The sequence below is a fragment of the Triturus cristatus genome, chromosome 2_2 (assembly GCF_964204655.1).
Source record: "Triturus cristatus chromosome 2_2, aTriCri1.1, whole genome shotgun sequence".
Taxonomy (NCBI): domain Eukaryota; kingdom Metazoa; phylum Chordata; class Amphibia; order Caudata; family Salamandridae; genus Triturus; species Triturus cristatus.
In genome coordinates this window covers 316,285,488-316,303,808 of record NC_140582.1, presented here as the reverse complement: position 1 = coordinate 316,303,808, position 18,321 = coordinate 316,285,488, and positions in this window count along the sequence as shown.

Below are 18,321 nucleotides of genomic sequence, written 5' to 3'. Positions count from 1 at the left end.
TGCGATTGCCTTTTGGAATGATACATCCCAAAAGGCTTTTTCCAGTTTGCAAATGGACCGATTCTGTAAATCGGCCCGTTTGCGATTGGGAATACACTTGATAAATCTGGCCCTGAATCCGTTGTTTTTATCTCAAAGGCCAATCATCTTCAGAAAGAAAAGAAAATGCAGTTTATGGTGTCTCTTTTTAGAACAAATAGAGGTGTTAGCATTATACATCTCTTTAGGTTTATTTATATGTCATGGCGCTTACAACTGCCATCAGTTAAAGCGAAAGTTTCATGGACCACAGGATTACCTATTACCTAAAAAAAAAATATGAGTTATCCATAGGTACCTTGAGGCAAGCATATTTTGGACTACTTAGGACACTTCTGCCGCCTCCATGAACCTGACCTCTCTCAGCGAGTTTGGGTTGCAACACGTTCCACAGGCCATACCTTTGTTTGGGATTTTTCCTGTAGTCTGAAGACCGAGAACAAGCAGTCCAATTTATATACTCGTCACAACACTACCTGCTCACCATTATGCTGGATTTGCATTGCAAATGCAAGAACTCCAATAACTCTAGGAAAGCTAATCCCAATATATGCAAATACCGCAGGACGGTCCCCATGACCAAGGTCCTAGAAACCTTCAATTAGGTTTGCCCCATTCACTCAGCTGATACGGATTCATTTTTCCCTACTTAACTTACACATGAATTTCACAGGAACGTCACTTTTTTGATGTTTCCGGTGGCACAATGTGCCAGTGGTATATTTATAAGGCCACGTAAAGCCACATTGCGTGGCTTTTCATGACCTTATAAATATGTGCCCCTTTTATGCAGAAAACTGCGCCAAAGGGGCATTCCATGGGTGTTGCCGGGGGTGTTCCCAGTAACATCCATGGCTTTGTGACACTGTCCCAGAATTACGAGAAATCGTATGTCTGAGGCAGCGCCAAAAACTTACGTCTCCCCTAGGGAAGCATAAGGAAGGCATATCGAGGAGAAATATTTCTCCTCGTGTTTCTTCTTTCTATGTGTTCTGCATTCTGCGACACACATAGAAAGAGGAAAAAAGCCTCTTGTGATTGTTTTTGTGCAGGAAGGTTTGCCTTCCTGCACTAAAACATTCATCCCAGCAACACAGGCACCCATGCAACATGGTGCAAAGGTGCCTGCGCTGGCGCACGGCAGCCCATTGTGCCCCAGGGATGGGAAAAGGACAGGAATGCGCGGTATCTATTAGATGCCCCTTCTCTATTAAGCTTAATATTTAGGCCTCTCTGAACTAAAAACGCAAGCCAGTAAATGGTTTGATGCTAAACCTGTTGTACTTGAAAAAAACAAGTTTGCAAATTGAAGCCACTTTGGAGGAAAATGCATAAGATCTCAGACAGAGAAATCTGAAAAGTCCATATGACAAATTACCACCATTACCATTTACTTTTCAGAAAAGGAAGAAGATGTACAATTCAAATCGAATCAACAAAGCCACAAGCCAAACAAAAGAACCTCTTAAAAACGTCTAAATTCCACCTTACTTCTGCATACTGTTGGATCTTCGCGTGTCATCATCTGGTCGTTTGTCTAGGCTTAGTCCTGAATGCTCTTGAGAAGTATTGCCGCTTCTTCTATATCCATTGATTGTGTCACCAAACTTACTGGGGAACCTGTTGATGAGTCTTCTTCTCCTTGTTGTTGAGATAAAGTGTTGACTTTGCCATGATGATTGCCAGGTCAAAATTACATGGAATAGTTAAAGTGTGAGAAAAACAGGGTCTAGAATGCATGCTGGGCATTGGCACACTACATCACCTTTGAATCCCAAGTTCTTGGGCCCAGTATACACTATTTTGAAGTGTACTCGCTACAGATAATGGAGGTTACTTAGAATATAGTGGATTCAGGACATCCGCCAGTATTCTACAGATGTCCTGTCTGCCCGATTAAGAGTGCAAACCAATGTATACACTTCAAATAGGTCGGATGGAACATTTGCCAATTGTACACACCTAAACGTATTCTTAAATGGATGGGACCTATGTCAATAAGGGTTAAATGTTCCAGATCCACCATAATCAAAATGACCCCCAATGTCTCAAATGACTGAACACTTCCTTTAGAAGTTGGAGTTTATATTATACATTGTGTAATTATGTTCTATCTATATGGTGTCGGAGAAAATAATGCATGGAGAGACTGTTGTTAGATGTTGTAAAAAGATTGCACCGAGTGCGAATAAACAGCTGTCTGTATCTACTATAAAAGGGAGCAGTGGGTATGTCTCAGTCTTGGGATTGATGTAAATTGTTTACCTGACAAAAGCCTTGGTCTTCCTTCAAATCTCATTGACAAGATATGCCCTTCTTGGGTAAAGAGATGATATGTGCCACAATTATGTCTTAAAAATGTATGAAGACCACAAACCTGCGAACCTTAAGATAATTTTCAATGAGTGATCGAACTAAGAGGGGCATGGCCTTGACAAGAGGGACGGTGAGTGGGGATTAGGTTGCCCTGCCCTGCCGACCTGGACAATACTATAATACTGCAGGCCCTAGGCCCCCATGCATAGATAGTAACAACACAGACTAAGGTAGTTAGTGGGTAGAATTGGCCCAGGGCACGTGCGCCCGGCTCCTTTTATTATCAGGGTCACATGTCCTGCGACGCCTGTGTTGGGTGGGTGTGGGGTGGGGTGAAAGTCAGCCCTCGGGGAGTGGCTGGCACAGCAAAGACTAGAACAGTGACCAGCAGGTCACTACATCCCTCCTAAACTTTATTCAAACTGCAACAAAAAAGTCCAACCTGTGGATGAGAATAAAACAATAACAGAAACTTCCACTGAGTCTGTTCAGCTGCTTCAGAAAGAAAAGAATGGTACAACTGCAGCTATGATCACCAGTTCTGCTTGGCACAGTTCAGTGTTGCCCTGTGGGTCCAGTCTTCCGTGGACTCAAGGCGTGGAAGTTTACACCAAGTCTCTATCTGTACAGGTCTCTGTGACGGTGCAGGTGGAGTGATAGTGAATCTGGTAGATGTCACGTTTTCACCAATCAGTCCTGGTTGTTGTTGCATCTTCACAAAGGCAGCATTGCTTCTAGTTACAGAATGATGGATTATTTACAAACATCCCTCTCTCACCAGGATGCCCCTCTCCTGGGTGTTCCCCTCTCACTGGATGTCCCGGTGGCCCCCATCATTAGGCTTCCACTGGACTGGGTGTGCTTCGCCGTGTCACTCAAACGCCAACCTATAGGTTCGTGAAGGAAGAGCTAAGAGTCCCACCTTCAAGTTCCTCCCTCCAGCTGGAGTGTAGTTGTTTCATGATAGGATTACTCCTGCCACCTAGCATGAAATCTTTGTCTTCCTGGGACCTGCAGAGGAGCGGCTGTAGACTCATCTCTTGTGGTGGGACCCTCTATCACCGGCGTCCCTGAGGCCTTTGCCTCTGGGTATCCACGGTCTGGTGTGGAGTGGTTGGATCCTCTTCTAGACCCCACATCCGACGTCACTCAGGACGTCCGAGCAGTCTCACCATCCAGTGTCCCATGTGTCCCCAAAGGTGGATGTCACAAATGGTCCAGCTTGTTCACCTCTGCAGTCACCAGGTTTTTTGCGTTACCAAGACTCCTGGACAGCTAGCTTCTCATGGTGCCACCGATGTTACTCAGGTACTGTGTTCCCTACGATTTTTTATTTTTTTTATTTTAAAACATACGATACAAAAAGAAGCAAACAATTTCAAAGATTTATGCAGTGTCAAGCTGCCCCTCCCTCCCCCCCACCCCCCTCCCCTTTACGGTAGAAGAGCCAAAAGTATAATATTTAGGTGGAGAAAACGTATTTTTACTAGCAACTCATTGTATTGTAGGATCATAAAGTATATAACGTCTTGTACAAAAACATAATGGAGAATGAACATTGGTTTTCAGAGGGCCTGACAGTGTATCTGACTAAACCATAAAGTTAGAGGTTCCCAAATGATTAAGCCCTTCCTTTTTCCCCGAATGCCTTTTTTAGCATATATTGCTGTCTCCAGGTGGCATGTCGACACTAGTCGGGCCAGCCATTGGGAAAATGATTGGGGTCTGGGTCTATCCATAGATAAGTTATACAGATCCGTAATATTGTCATTGCCACAAAAATAAGTGCATCACCTCTCTTTCTGCTAACCTTGTGTTGCATCCCCAGCAAAATGGTCGTAGGAGTTAGCTCAATATCCTGAGATAGGACTTTACCTAGGAAGCCCTGTATTTTGACAAGGAATGGAGAAAGTTTCGGGCAAGTAGCAAACATATGTATTGAGTCTGAGCTAAACTCCGAGCACCTAGGACAGACCGTCCCTCTGCCAGTACCCCATTTAGCAATTCTGCTAGGTGTTATATATAGAAAAAAAGCGGTCTTAAAAAATTGTGCCTGCAGTTTGACCGACAATAGATCATTCTGAGCAGCTTTCAGAACCTCAAAGAAAATGTTATGAGAGATCTCTAGCTTCTGCTGCCATCTGCTTGCTATTTTGGGCAGATCATCAGGCATTTGACTGTTTAGTGCAGAATAAATATATCCGATCCAAGGAAGGGCGGGGGCTTTAAATTTGTCAATTAGATCTATCCTCGCAAATCCCGCGGGCCCATCCGCCTTTCGGAGCAAGAAATCCCTTATGGCAATATATTTAAAAATCTCTTGTTCTCTTAGGTTCTGCTGTGTTTTAAGATCATTGAATGATTTGATTCCTTCAATGGTGATTAAATCTCTCAGCTTTAAAATTCCTTCTTTATGCCATTCTAGAAGATAGGATTTCCCAAAGATGGCTGGCAGGTTGATGTTCCCATTAATGGGAGAATAATAATTCATTCTCCCCAGCCCATAGAGTCTGCGTATATTAGAGAAGTCTTAAATCTAACCCGCTTGTAGTATCCAAACATCAATTGACACCACAAACATCCCCGAGCCTCCACCCCAAGCAGTAATTGGAAGAGATAGGGGAGCCCAGTGTTAGAAATATAAGAGTGGTCGTACAACAGTTCCGTGCTATATTGTAGGCCCAAAGCCCAACAGTATAGTCTTATATTGGGGAGTGCCCATCCACCCCTTTCCCAGGAAAGAGAAAGCTGTTTAAAAGCTAGTCTTGTCTATGAATATGCCCAGATAAAACGCGTAAAGATCTGTTCAAAACTCTGTAGCATGTTTTTACTGAACTCATGAGGAATAGCCCTAAAAACATAGAGTAGCTTAGGGAAATAAGTCATCTTAATAACATTGCATCGTCCCACTATCGTCAGGTGCAAATTATTTATGCGTTTTAGTGCTTGTTTTGTATCTGCAGCCAGCGGAATTACATTTTCTGCTACGATCGTATCAGGACTTGCGGTGACTGTGACCCCCAATATTTGGCTTTTTGGATGACCCGACTATCCACCCAACTGATTTCATTGTTTAAAATAATCTGGGTCTTTTTTTTGTTGAGGGCATACCCCGAGATTTTCACAAACTCCGGAGCCTCCTGTTCCAGTGCCGAAATGGCACTTTCAGAATCCGGGGTTACCACGGCAAGATCGTCGGCATGGGCCATGATTTTAGTGTCCCAGCCAAATCTACTCACTGCCTAAATTGCTTGATTATTTTCAATGTTTTTGATTAGGGGATCTATGTATAGAGCTTTAAGCAGTGGGGAGCAAGGACAACCTTCTCGGGTTCCTCGTGAAATTTAAAATTGCACGGTTAATTTCCCATTGATTGATACGCTGGCTGTAGGGTTGATATATACTTGCTTGGATGCTTGAATTGACTTAGGCCACATCCTTCTCATGATGCCCCAGAGAAACTGCCAGGAGACCCAGTCAAATGCTTTTTCAGGGTCAAGTAAAATTAGTGACATCGGGTCTCCTGTTGCCTGGGCCGCGTCAAATAATGTAATAGTCCGACGTATATGTTCGGTGGTTCCTTTGTTGGGGATAAACCCGTGTTGCCATTCAGACACCAAGGGTTCAATTCTTGAAGATATTCTAACTGCGAAAATTTTGGAAAAGATCTTAGAGTCGCAGTTAGTAAGGGTGATTGGCCTATAAGAGCCCATTTCGAGCAGTGACTTGTTTTTTTAGGGAAAATTAAAATTTTAGCATTGGACCAGGAGGCTGGCGGAGGAGTCCCGTCAAAATTAGAAACTACTAGTGTAGTGAAGATAATCTTTATTTGGGGAGCAAAGATTTTATAAAACTCAACCGGGATACAATCATTCCCAGCTGCCTTCCCATCTGGCAGACTTGCTAAGGCTTTAGCAATTTTCTCCCAGGTAGGGGGTTCCTCTAGTTGGTCTCGATCTTCAACGCTAAGTTGGGACAGAGTAATTTTATCCAGGTAGTCGTCTACCGAGTCCTCTCTCTGATCTTCTGGGCCATTGTTCTCCTCAGAATAAAGTTTCTGATAGAACTCACGAAATGCCTTTTGAATTCTGTTCGGGTTGTTGGTAATCTCGCCCGTTACTAGTTGAATAGAGATTATTTCTTTGGCAGCAACCTGCTGTCTGGTTATAAGAGCCAGTTGATGGCCAATGAGTTCACTGCATTGGTAACTTTTTTCCCGTGTGGTGACCAATTTGGCTGCAACCTTTTCTGCGAAGATCGACCCCACTTTGGCTTTATAAACTGTCACCTCAAGTTGCGCGGTTTCAGTTTCCGCCCCAATTTGGACTGCCTGAATTAATTTCTCTTCGGCCTTTTTTAACTTGTCTTGGATATCCAAGATCAGTGTTTTTTCTTTTTTATTTTTCCCTATAGAAAACCGAAGGGTCTCCCCCCGGATGCCCGCCTTTAATGTGTCCCATTCCGTCCCAATTGAAGCTGACCCTATGTTCAGCTCAAGAAATTCTTGAATCCACCCCTGTGTATATGTTTGGTATCCAATATCTTGCAATAAAGCTTTTTCAAAACTTCAGAATCTCACTGCTGTTTCCCATTCACACAATGTTTAAAATAAGTGGCTTGTGGTCTGACATAAAGCATGGGGCAGTGTCTACAGAACAGTCGCGAAGCAGAGAAGGTGATACCAAAAAATAATCTAACCTTGCTAGAGAGAGGTGTGGGGCTGAAAAGTAAGTGTACCCAGGCTGATTAGATCATAGATTAGCCCATACATCACTCAATCCATGTGTTTGCATTAGATTTAATATAGCTTGAAATGTTTGGGCTTCCTACCTACATAAGTCCATTGGTAATCCACTTTCCATTTACAAGGTAAATTAATATTTAGATCGCCACATATAATGATTGGAAGGGGCCAATGAGCGAGTTCACATGTAATCCAGTTAAAGACCCCAGGATCATCTGTGTTGCTCCCATAGATGGAACATAGTGTAAAAGAATAGTTTGAGGGTAAGCAGCATTCTGTGATAACCCACCTTCCCAGGGGATCAGATTTCGCGCGGATAGATCTTAGATGGTATCTATGTTCAGCCAAGACCCCTACCCTTCTTATTTTTGCTCCTTGTGTGGTCCCCCCATGACTCTATATCCCAGAGACTTCAGCAGGTGTTTCTGTGAGCCCTCAATATGTGTCTCTTGGAGGAACATGATGTTAGCCCCTAATGAGCGCAAGCCCAGTGCAGCTTTCTGTCTCTTCATGGCATCGTTCAAACCACGTATATTGACTGAGACACTTCTAAGAGTACTTAGCTTATTCATTTAAGTAATTTATCAATTGGTCAGCCTTAAACACTGTGTAAGATACATTCATCCCCAAGTAAGATGGCAGTAAGATTACAGCTGCGCACCCCACGAAGCGAAGAAAAAAAAAGTTACATTCCCATTATCACTGAATACAATATACTTTGAGAATTCCTCTACCTCAGCTTCATTCCCCCCCTTCCGGACCAATATTTAGTTGAGCTTTAAGTGAATTTTTCCTTTACCCAGAAGCAGTACATCAATGAAAAATAACCTTAGGCCCTCCACCATGGTGTAATTTCCCTAAACCCCCTCCCCACCCCACCCACCCCCTACTCGCTTAGGGCAATCAGGAAAACCCTGAATGATGGTTGTCAGCAATGGGTCCCCACCGCTAGGCCACGTCATTTGATCCATTACAAAGAGTTCGGCTTATATCGTTAGAGAAAAAAGAAGCAGAAAGAAGAAAGAGAAAAAAAAAACAAGAAAAAAAAAATGAAACATAGAGAAAGTCATAAAAAGAGAGATCAGGGATAAGTACGTGCGAACAAGAAGGGTATGAGAAAGATGTGCAAGAGATGGCTCTATATCCATATACTCGTACTAAGCAGTCTATGGCTTCTATTAGGACGCCAGGTTAGCAAAACTCATTGGTAACGCACATTAGCTGAGGAGATTAAACATATCTGAAGAATTAGAGAAGCAAAGTGTAAAGATGGTAGGTTCAGAGATTACTCTTAAGTCATAAGTATCATCTGCGCTCTAACTCAGCCCCTTTTTTTGCTTTGATTTCCTCCAGAAATTCCCCAGCTTTAATCTCAGACTGGAAAACCCGGGAATCCCCGTTTAGGATGACTTTTAAATGGGCAGGATTCATTAAAAACACTTGGGCTCCCATTTGTTGGAAGGGGGCAATTAACTGGTGCAAGCGCCACTTCCTTTCCACTGTAGAGTGACAAAAATCAGGTTTCGCAAAAAACATTATCCCATTAGAGCCCTTCTGTGAGTTTGGACGAGCCTGGTCATAGACCAGCTGTCTAAGGAAAAAGTTTCCAAAGAAGACCAAAAAAACTTTTGGTTTCCCCCCTGGAAAAGCTGCTACCATCACGGCGTTGCTTCAAGTTAAGGCAACCAATGTGCCCGCTGGATTTCGTGGTCCCAGTTCCAGTTCGAGTGCTCCGGAAAGGCCTCTTGGAGGAGTTTAATGATATAGCGCCTTGGATCGTCCCCTTCTACTCCTTTTGGAATACCAAGCAGGCGAAGATTATTCCTTCTTTGACGATTTTCTTGCTCTTCCATCTTCGTCATCAGGTACGTCAGACATGCAGCATTAGAGGAGCTTAGATCTTTAATAGAGTTTCCAGACTCTCCGTACGGCCTTTGACCATGGTGACGCGATCACTAATGTCAGTCCATATTTTGCTTAGTTTTCTCATACCTCCTTGTAGTTTCTTGGCTTCCCCTTTAGCTATACGTCTGTCAGAGCGAACCTCTTCTTGAAAATCCTTAATTGAGGTTAAGATGAAAGCTAAAGAGGGTTCTACGGTATCTTTTAAAGTAGTTTTTGCATTCTCTCCATGTAGGGGCTGGGTAGCGTCTTCATCGCAGGGATAGGACATCTGTGAGTCTGAATAGTCTCATTTAAGCTGGCTTCGCCTTTTAGCCTTGCTCCTTGTCTTCTTTAAGCGCTGCACTGTTCCAGTAATTTTGGAAGAGTTATCACTCTTGTCTTCACTTGCATCTGATCTGGCCTCCTCAGTTGAAAATCCAGAGCCATCCAACACAGAATAGAAGTTTTTGCCAGTGAGCTCTGGTGTCCAGAGGGCTTGGGGGCCGAAGCAGGCTTCCAGGGTGTGGATGTATTTGGCGATGCCGGCTACAGGGAGTATGGGCCCTTCGACAGGCGCCCCGATCTTTGGGCTGAGTCTGGTTGTAAGCCGGCACAGGCGAAGGTCACTGTATTCCCCGGATCTCCAACCCCTCCGATGTTTCCCTCCATTAGCGGTGACGTTTGAGTTCGTGAGGACTGACAATGTTTCAAGGCCTTTGTGCTGTCCCTCTAGGGTACTGTGCTCCCTTCCAGATGTTCTTGCACTCAGTCGTCCTCTATCTTGCGGTGTGCGAGTTATCTGATCACACACTGCTTGAGTCACGCTTCTTTTCTCTTCTTCTTGAAACCTCTTCTACGGTGGCCTCATGCCATGCCATTTCGTCTTTCTTGTTCTTTCACTTCGTGAGACGATCTAGTCCCCTCTGGTCTTGTGCTTCTTCTCTGGCTAGGCCTCTCCATGTGACGTGCACTTCACACGGGTCTCCCTGTCCTACCCCTAGGACAATGCATTCTCTTCGTTCTGTGACCAGACCTGTCGTCGCAACCCTCTTCCTTTCACTACCTCTTGTAGGCTTTCATACTTTGACTTCCGGTCAATTTTGTCAGACCTCTTCTCGGTCATCTTCACTGACCTCTCCTTGGCCCTCTTCATTGACCTCTCTTTGGTCATCTTCATTGACCTCTCCTTGGTCCTCTTCACAGGCCTTTCTAAGGTCATCGCTTCTCTGACCAATCTCAGGTCACCTCTTCCCTGACCTCTGGCAGACCGTCTTCACTGACTTCTGGCAGGTCATCTTCTCCCTGACCTCTGGCAGGTCATCTTCCCCCTGACCACTGGCAGGTCATCTTCTCTCTGACCTCTGGAAGGTCATCTTCTCTCTGACCTCTGGTAGGTCATCTTGTCCCAGACCTCTGGCAGGTCATTCTCGCTGACCTCTTGCAGGTCATCTTTTCTCTGGTAGATCATCTTCTCTCTGGTAGATCATCTTCTCTCTCTGACCTGTTAGTCATCCTCACTGACTTCTCGCTCTTGGGCTCCAGCCCGTACCGCCAGTGTCTAGGGTATGATCTTTGGCGCACAACTATCCTTGCACTCTCGTATTCTTCACCGGATGGTACTCCTGCGTCGGGCGACATGCGTACTCACTTCTTCCACTTGCGGTGGCATCCTTTCGCCACTTGGCGCACATGCTGCACACTTTCTTCCGTTCTTCAGGGACCTGCTGCCTAGGGCGTTTGTCCTGAACCACACCTTCCCTCCTGGTGGCATAACTTCCTGTGTCCTTATAGCTGCAGTGTCCACCCATGGCCACTGGTCGTCACTGCAAATCTCCTTCACAGGCCCTAGCAGCCTTTCCGCTTAAGGTTCCTTCAGTGCTCACTTGCTGACTAATGCTGTAGTCCTGTCTACACCCACAGCAAAATTAAATCTTGGGGGGGGGGGGGGGGGGGGGGTCTGTAACTTCAGTTTAGGTTAATTGCCCATTTTCTCCCATCAACTTGAGCCGCAACAGCTGTCCCTGAGCTGCTTGCATGGCCCTTGCACCGTCTCTTTAAAATAATTCATTTTACTTCACGTCAGGCTGCAGTGATTCCTGCGACGTTTAGGTGGTGCTGCCACCATTTCTTCTCCTCGGCCGCCGGGCTACCGCCTCTGCCTGGCTGGGCTGGTGTGGGAAGACTTACTATACCCTGCAGCACTCTTTTCCCCTCACATGCTGCGCAGAGGCCTCGCACCACGCTGGCGCAGCGGCAAGTCTCCACCCAGCGCCAGCATTTCCTCGAGACTCCTTGTGCTACCAGTAGCACTCCTGCTGTCCTGGTAAGTGTCTACTCTCTTACTTCAGCCTCAGGCTGAATACCGGTCCACTCTGCCTCAGGCCTCTCGCGTGGCGGCAGCCTTTCCTCCTTTTCCTGGTACGTGTTTTTTCCTTTTGTTAGTCCATGCGCGATGGTACACCAGGCCTCGGAGTGGGGGAGGGTCCTGCTCTCACCTCCAAGCCTTGCATATGCTGCACTCAGGTGCGCAACACCCATTGAGCTGAAAGGGCTTCAGCACCCCACCCCCGTCGTGTGTGGCAGCCCGGGCTGAGACAGCTTCCCGGGCACACACGCAGCCGCACCCAAGTACTTCACAGGTCTTCAAAAGACCATTTACTTGCTAAAGAGGCTTTGTCGTTATTTCACACATTCTTAGAGTCCCTGCATCTCCACTCTGAATTTCGCTGGAAGAATTAGGTCCCCCCCGAAATTTTTGCCCCCCCCCCCCGAAATGTGGTGCCTCTCTGCCCTTTAGCTTGCTCTCGCCCCTCCCCAGCAGCTTCTCTTACCGCCTGGGCTACGAGGGGCTGAAGCTGCAGACGGGAAGCCTCCAAATTTTCTCCCCTCACAGCGGGTCTCTCCGCTTTCCAGAAACACCTCACGTCGCTCCTCTCGATCCTTCCATTGTTGGATGGCAGTTGCTGAGGAATATCGACTGGGCATAAGGCGGTCTCAACTACTCTTCCTTTCATCGGAATAACATCCCCTCGCTGCGCGTCCCTTAACCCGCAGGCTCACCTCATGCCCCCGCCGGGTCGGCTGTCACTTCGCCTGCTCTGCAACGGGGTTGCTACAATCTAAATGCTATGGCCCGTTCGCCCCTCCGTGGCAGTCTCTTGGCTTCTTCTGTCTTCCTTGGACCACCGGACATGGCGGCTGGTCGGCTCCTAGGCAGTCCGGCACCGCTCACACTCCAGTTGGGGCCTCTACCGGCCGTTGGCAGGGGCCACGCCACTTGCTTCCTCCCTCGCCACACGGAGCTCTCGCCTTCACCACACAGTTCGTACTGCTATTGGGTGTCGCCACACACGTACAGCAGTGGCGTAACGAAACCTGAGGGGGCCCCCCTGCAAAGCACATGGAGGGGGCCCCCTGACCCACCGCCCACCATTTTGCCCCACCGCAGAAAAATCTGGTATATTTTGAATTGAAACCTCCAACATTTAATGAAATGCCTCTATATTTGCGTACTCAAAATTTGAATAAGAAAGTAAGAAACACTCTTACCATATAAGCTACACCATTTGTAAGATTATTGTCAAGAGCAGATTATTTAACTGAGACAGGAATCAGAGCAATGCCAAGGAGCGCTTGTATTGTTTGAGGAACTGCCTATCGCTGAAGAACAAGGAACAACTACATAGGGTCTGAATTAGAATTGACATTGATGGAAAATAACTTGAAACTTTGAAAGACAACCTCAAATCTGCAATTTAACAGACTCGACTGACAATATACATGAGCAGTACACAAGATATAACCCAGTATCCTGCCAGCTCCAAGAGAAATAAACTGGTGTGAATTATCTGCATGCCACACACTTGCGTCTGTCAGGGATTTTGTACGATATTAACCACTCTATAGTATTTAAAATGAACTGAGGATGCAATTTCAATATCTACCATCTGGGCTTTATTAGTAAGCAGGGCATACACAGGCAGGCACACAAAGCTGAGGATGAAAGCTGCTTGGATGCTTCAGAACATTGATGCAGATGTGTGTCTGTATTTATCATTTCTGTATTGTAAACAAAGCTAATTACACGATTTCAGGTGCACATACTATAGACAAGTGCAAACACCACCATCAATACCGAATCATGTAGGATAAAAACAAACCATATTAGCAAGTACCTAATGACAGAATCTACACTAACTGTAGCTGGTGAAGCAAAGGAAAAGTGCAAATGCTTTCAAAGTGCATAATAAAAGAATCAGCAATCCAGCAATATACAAAACTCAAGCGTGTTTTGTAAAGCAATCCCCCTTTCTTCTTGCATCAAGGTGAAAACACTTTCAAAGTGCATGATAAAAACAAGTGGCTGGTCAAGCAGTAACATGCACAACAGCATACAAAAATCAAATCTAACCAGTTTAATCAGACTATGGCCCTTTGGTTTGTGAATGAAGGCGCAAATATTTCACAATAACTTTTTAAACAATAGCAAGTACAGCAGGCAGCAGCATACAACAATCAAACCAGTTTAGTCAACCAATGCGCCTTTGGTTTGTGCATGAAGGTGCTGATATTTCAAAGTCACTGTTAAAACAATAATAAGTACAGCAGGCAGCAGCATATAAAAATCCCTGTACTGTAACCTTCCCAGGCGCACACACACATCTAGCGCAGTCACTGCTCCTGCGCAGTACTGCACATCTACCTGAAGTAGGAAAAGGGTGAGTCAAGCACACAGCAGCTGAACTTTTAAAAACGTGAATGAGCCTGTAGGCCTCACTCCAATGACAGGGCAAAAAGGACCTCCTTCACTACTACTGATCACTACACAGTATACTGCCACCACCGCCCTTGTGCTGCTTAACACCTGGCGAAGGCTGTAGCCTTCCACCACTATAAGGATAGCACTTTGGGTGCCTCTCCTGGTCCAACAAGACCGCATACTGTGAGACAGACCTGTGTCATGGTGCACCCGCATGATATGTGCTCACCTATGCGAAAAAAATCAGCATTAGGGTCCAGTGCTTTAAATGGGCCGGTACTCACCGGTACGGAGTACCGGCACTTCTCAGTTTTCTCCTCCTGAGTACTGGAACTTGTTTTTGGGCAAGGAATGTAATGGTATTCCCAGAAGCAGCAGGGCTCATGCCCTGAAGTACGGGTATGTCCAATGCAAAAACTACTGAAAATAACACTTTCAGATGGAGCATGTTTATGTGCCGCTCTGGCAGGCAACGGGTAGTGTATTCCTGCGCTTGGGTTCTCCTGCAGTGTTACGTTCTAATTGGCATCGCAACGAGAATGAGGATGTGGCCAGAACTGACAACAGTGGAACTGGAGAACCAGGTTTGAATCCCGACGTCGGCTCATCATCCTGTGATTCTGGACAACTCCCTTAACCAGTGGTGCCTTAAAAAAAAGTAACCTTTAATGCAAATGTTCCAACTGGCATGTAAAGCACTTAAATGTCCATGGCCCAAATTTGCGCAATATCAAACTGCCAAAAATTAGGCTCTGCACCTATGACATTGGAGCTGATGCTTGCCATGTCTCCTATGTAAGGAGGCAGTTTGATATTGTGTGAATTTGGCCCATGGGCGTTCAAGTGCTTTACATGACAATCAGAACATTTGCATTAAAGCTTAATTATGTGGCTATTGTTAAATTCCTGGCTCATAGCCACGCCCCTAACAGCCCACTCAGTCTAATTAGTGAGTACCAGCACTTCTCATTTTCCATTTAAAGCACCGACTCCAATTAATTGCCTCCCTCTTCTCCTCTTGGGGTGATAGCGGTTCTGTTTACTCCAAGTAGAATGCTGCATTTGGAACCCAGATGTGCCTTAATATAGAAGATATGTATCTGCACGCAAAGTTCGGCCAGGGCCTACGCTTAATCATTTGATTAATCATTCGAGGAAGACGGAGCCTTGTGTAGAAACTCAGCTTAATTATTCCAAGTTTGTAGAGTATAAAGAGGTTATTTGGTTTGAATAACTTGGGGAAAAGAGGAATCTACAACTAAGCCTTTGAGGTGCGGAATCTGAAACCCCAATACTCTATATAGCACGTCCCAATATAATGTCGTTAATATACTTATACATGCATACAGAGCTTTAAATGGGCCGGAACTCGCCATTACTAAGTACCGGCACTTCTACATTTTCTGGTCTTGAGTACCGGAACCTCTCCGTGTCCGAAGAGAGTACCGTTACTCATGGGGTAGCATGCCAAGCTCAGTGCAATTTGGGATGTACAAAAAGAAGCGCGACAGACCTGACTAGTCAGTCCGTTTTCGTGAAGCACTCTGATAATCGAGTGCTAATCTGCCCTCAGTGTGCTAACTGCGGGGCGGCCCGTATGCATTTATTTAGAGCTGGCAGGAAGTTTGGGAGGGACCCGCGTCACACTGTGATATTTGACACTCAGGCTCTGTGGCGTCAATAGCACTGTAGGGGTGCGAGCAGGCCCTGCTAATAGGCATATTGTCACTGTGGGAAATCTAAGAAAGGATTCCTGCTGGCATAGCAGAGTACGGATGCACTTGTTTGAAGTCAGATTGAGGAGGAAGGTGTTGTTCTCAGCAGAGAACTAAATCAAATAAGCTTAAACTTGAAACTTGAGGAGGAAGGTGCTGATAGTGAAATTGGAGCACAGCCGATGGGAATCAAGGTTAGTAATGTGGGCAGCAGCCTGGGATGGATTGGCAAAGCGCATGGGCCCTGCCTTAGTATCACTTGTGGGCTGGTTTCAACCAACCACAATATCCTACCGGCCACCCAGCCCCCTCTATGGCCACCTGACTAGGCCACTATGCAGGGCCGGCTTTAGCGTTGGTGGCGCCCTGTGCGACAATGTCTGTTGCCCCCCCCCCCAATAATCACCTCTGCCACGGATTCCCTCACTAGCACCCTTTAACAGTGCCATTTAGATTTATAGCACCACTCATACCAGTGTACGGTGTCAGAGCACTTTACACCACACACACATTGCACAGAGACAATCACATGTGTGTAAATCAGTGTATATAAAATGTTACATCAGATAGGACTACAAGGTGTAGTGTAGGAGTGACATGTCATCGATACTGGTAGGCAGTATAGTTTGAGTCCTTATTCTGGAAAAGCACAAATTCAGAATTTAAAACATAACACCATTGTTAGAGGTTCTCTTTCATACAAAGAATTGTTTTCTACCCAAATGAACCCTTTTGGCAAGATTAGGATGATGAAAGACTGGGCAAAAAATCAATAGCTCTAACATATCCCTTGCAGTTTGCATGCAGCTCTAGGATGACAGTTAATAGCTCAATGTTATATATTAGGATTTTGCCTTAGAAATGACAAGTAACAAAAGGAGCTCTCTTACAGAAGCCATAACCCACTGACCTATTTACATTATATGCACTTCGTTATCTGCATGGTACACGTTCTTAGCAGCAGGCACCTTGTCCCTCTGCAGTACCTCAGGATGAGTCAAAACTTCCACTAGACAAACCTCCAGTCTCTTTCCAGGAAGATGATAAATCACCGGAGTTATATTGACGTTTTAATTGATGTCTGAAAATTGCTGGAGGCCAGGAACACGGCAACAGGTGCTTTTAAAATTATAGTATACATTTTTTTTAAATGACGCCCCCACCCAAAGTCGACGTCCGGTGCAGTCGCACCGATCACATCGCCCTAGAGCCGGCCCTGACACTATGGAATGTCTAGGCGGGACGCAGCACAAAAGATTGTGCTTAGAGGCGGGGAGCCGAGACGAGCGAGAGGCCAGGTTTGTGGCTGTAGTTTTGGACCGTCTTCACCTTAGCCCAGACCCCACAAGTAGTGCTATTCCACATTCCGTTCTGTCATTCCGTCACACTGTGCCTTAATAGATGTGGTCGGGCGGGGCAGGTTGTCATTAGGCCATCCACAACACGGCCCCTGCGGGACAAGGGGCTCGGTAGGTGGAACAGCTGAACACAAAAGCAGTGTCTTTGCAGTATTCCTCTGCCAAGCACTCCTTGCACGGAGGCATCCTGTGGTAGGCGGGGAGTACAGGTACTATTCAGAGGCCTAAGATTTACAAAAGAGGTCTAGGATATAGATACAGCACTTATCCCTGTCTCGGGAATATCAGTAAATATATGGTGCAAGGATCAGAGAAGCAAGACCCCTTCGCTTCCCAAAAAGTGGAAGAAAACTTTCACTCAAAGCAATATAAGAAATTTAGATCCGCACTCAAATGCAAAACACAAGTCCATCCAATTTGTGTGTTTTTAAATTGTTCTTTATTTTCATATTCTTTCTTCTAGTAGCCTTCCTAGTAGTAGCCGGCTACTAGGAACGCTACTAGAAGAAATAATATGAAAATAAAGAACAATTTAAAAACACACAAATTGGATGGACTTGTGTTTTGCATTTGAGTGCGGATCTAAATTTCTTATACTATTCAGAGGCCTTCCTGAAAGGCCAGGTTTTGCTCTACCTTTTGGGCCGTTACCACGTCAGCCCTAAGGGGCTAGCCCGGTGCTGAAGCAATTTGTTTCAGGTGACCTCTCTGCCAGGCCATCGCATTCAGGCAATGGTGGGTGTGGGAGTGTGCAAAGGCTCAGAGACCTCACTGGGAGGCCAGGTGTGGTGTTGGCGCCATTGGGACATTTTAAGCTCGGCCCCAATTTCAATAATTAGGTTACCTGCACATGTTCCGTTTTTCAAACGCCAACAAAAGTACTTGCCAAAAAGATCTGTGCTTTATCTGATAACAGTTTTGACTCATCATAAGTTAGCACAGAGGGTTCATGTGCTTGCTGCAAAACACAACATGCTGATCCCCGATTTGTATTTTATGTACATAGACATGTGGGTTACTAGTTTTGCACACCAATTAAATCTCAATCAAATCAAATGTGTGCCCCTGGCCAGGTCCCTTAGCCATCCCCGTAGCCCCGCCCTATAGCCCCCCTCCGTCCAAGCCCCACCCCCTAATCACATCTTAATATGGTGAGTACCTGCACTCATTTTTTCCATTTAAAGCACTGCATATATATATATATGTACATCCATCTATGTCTATAGTATGATTTTAATTATCTTGAAACCCTGGAATGCTACCTTGGCCAGAAAATACATAGTAAGCCAAAACCCAACATTTTGTTGAATGTGGAAGCAGAACACTGCTGCTTTAAATAGTATTTGTTCTTTCGAACCATATCTCATGCTGGCTTGTTTTTCAGCATTTAGTAACATGCTCACTGAAAGCTGGCCTGGCTCAATATTCATTAGCCTGGGCAGAGAAGAGGTAAAAGTCAGCAGCACATTTCAGAATCCGTTTGTTACACATTTTGCACAAAAGCAT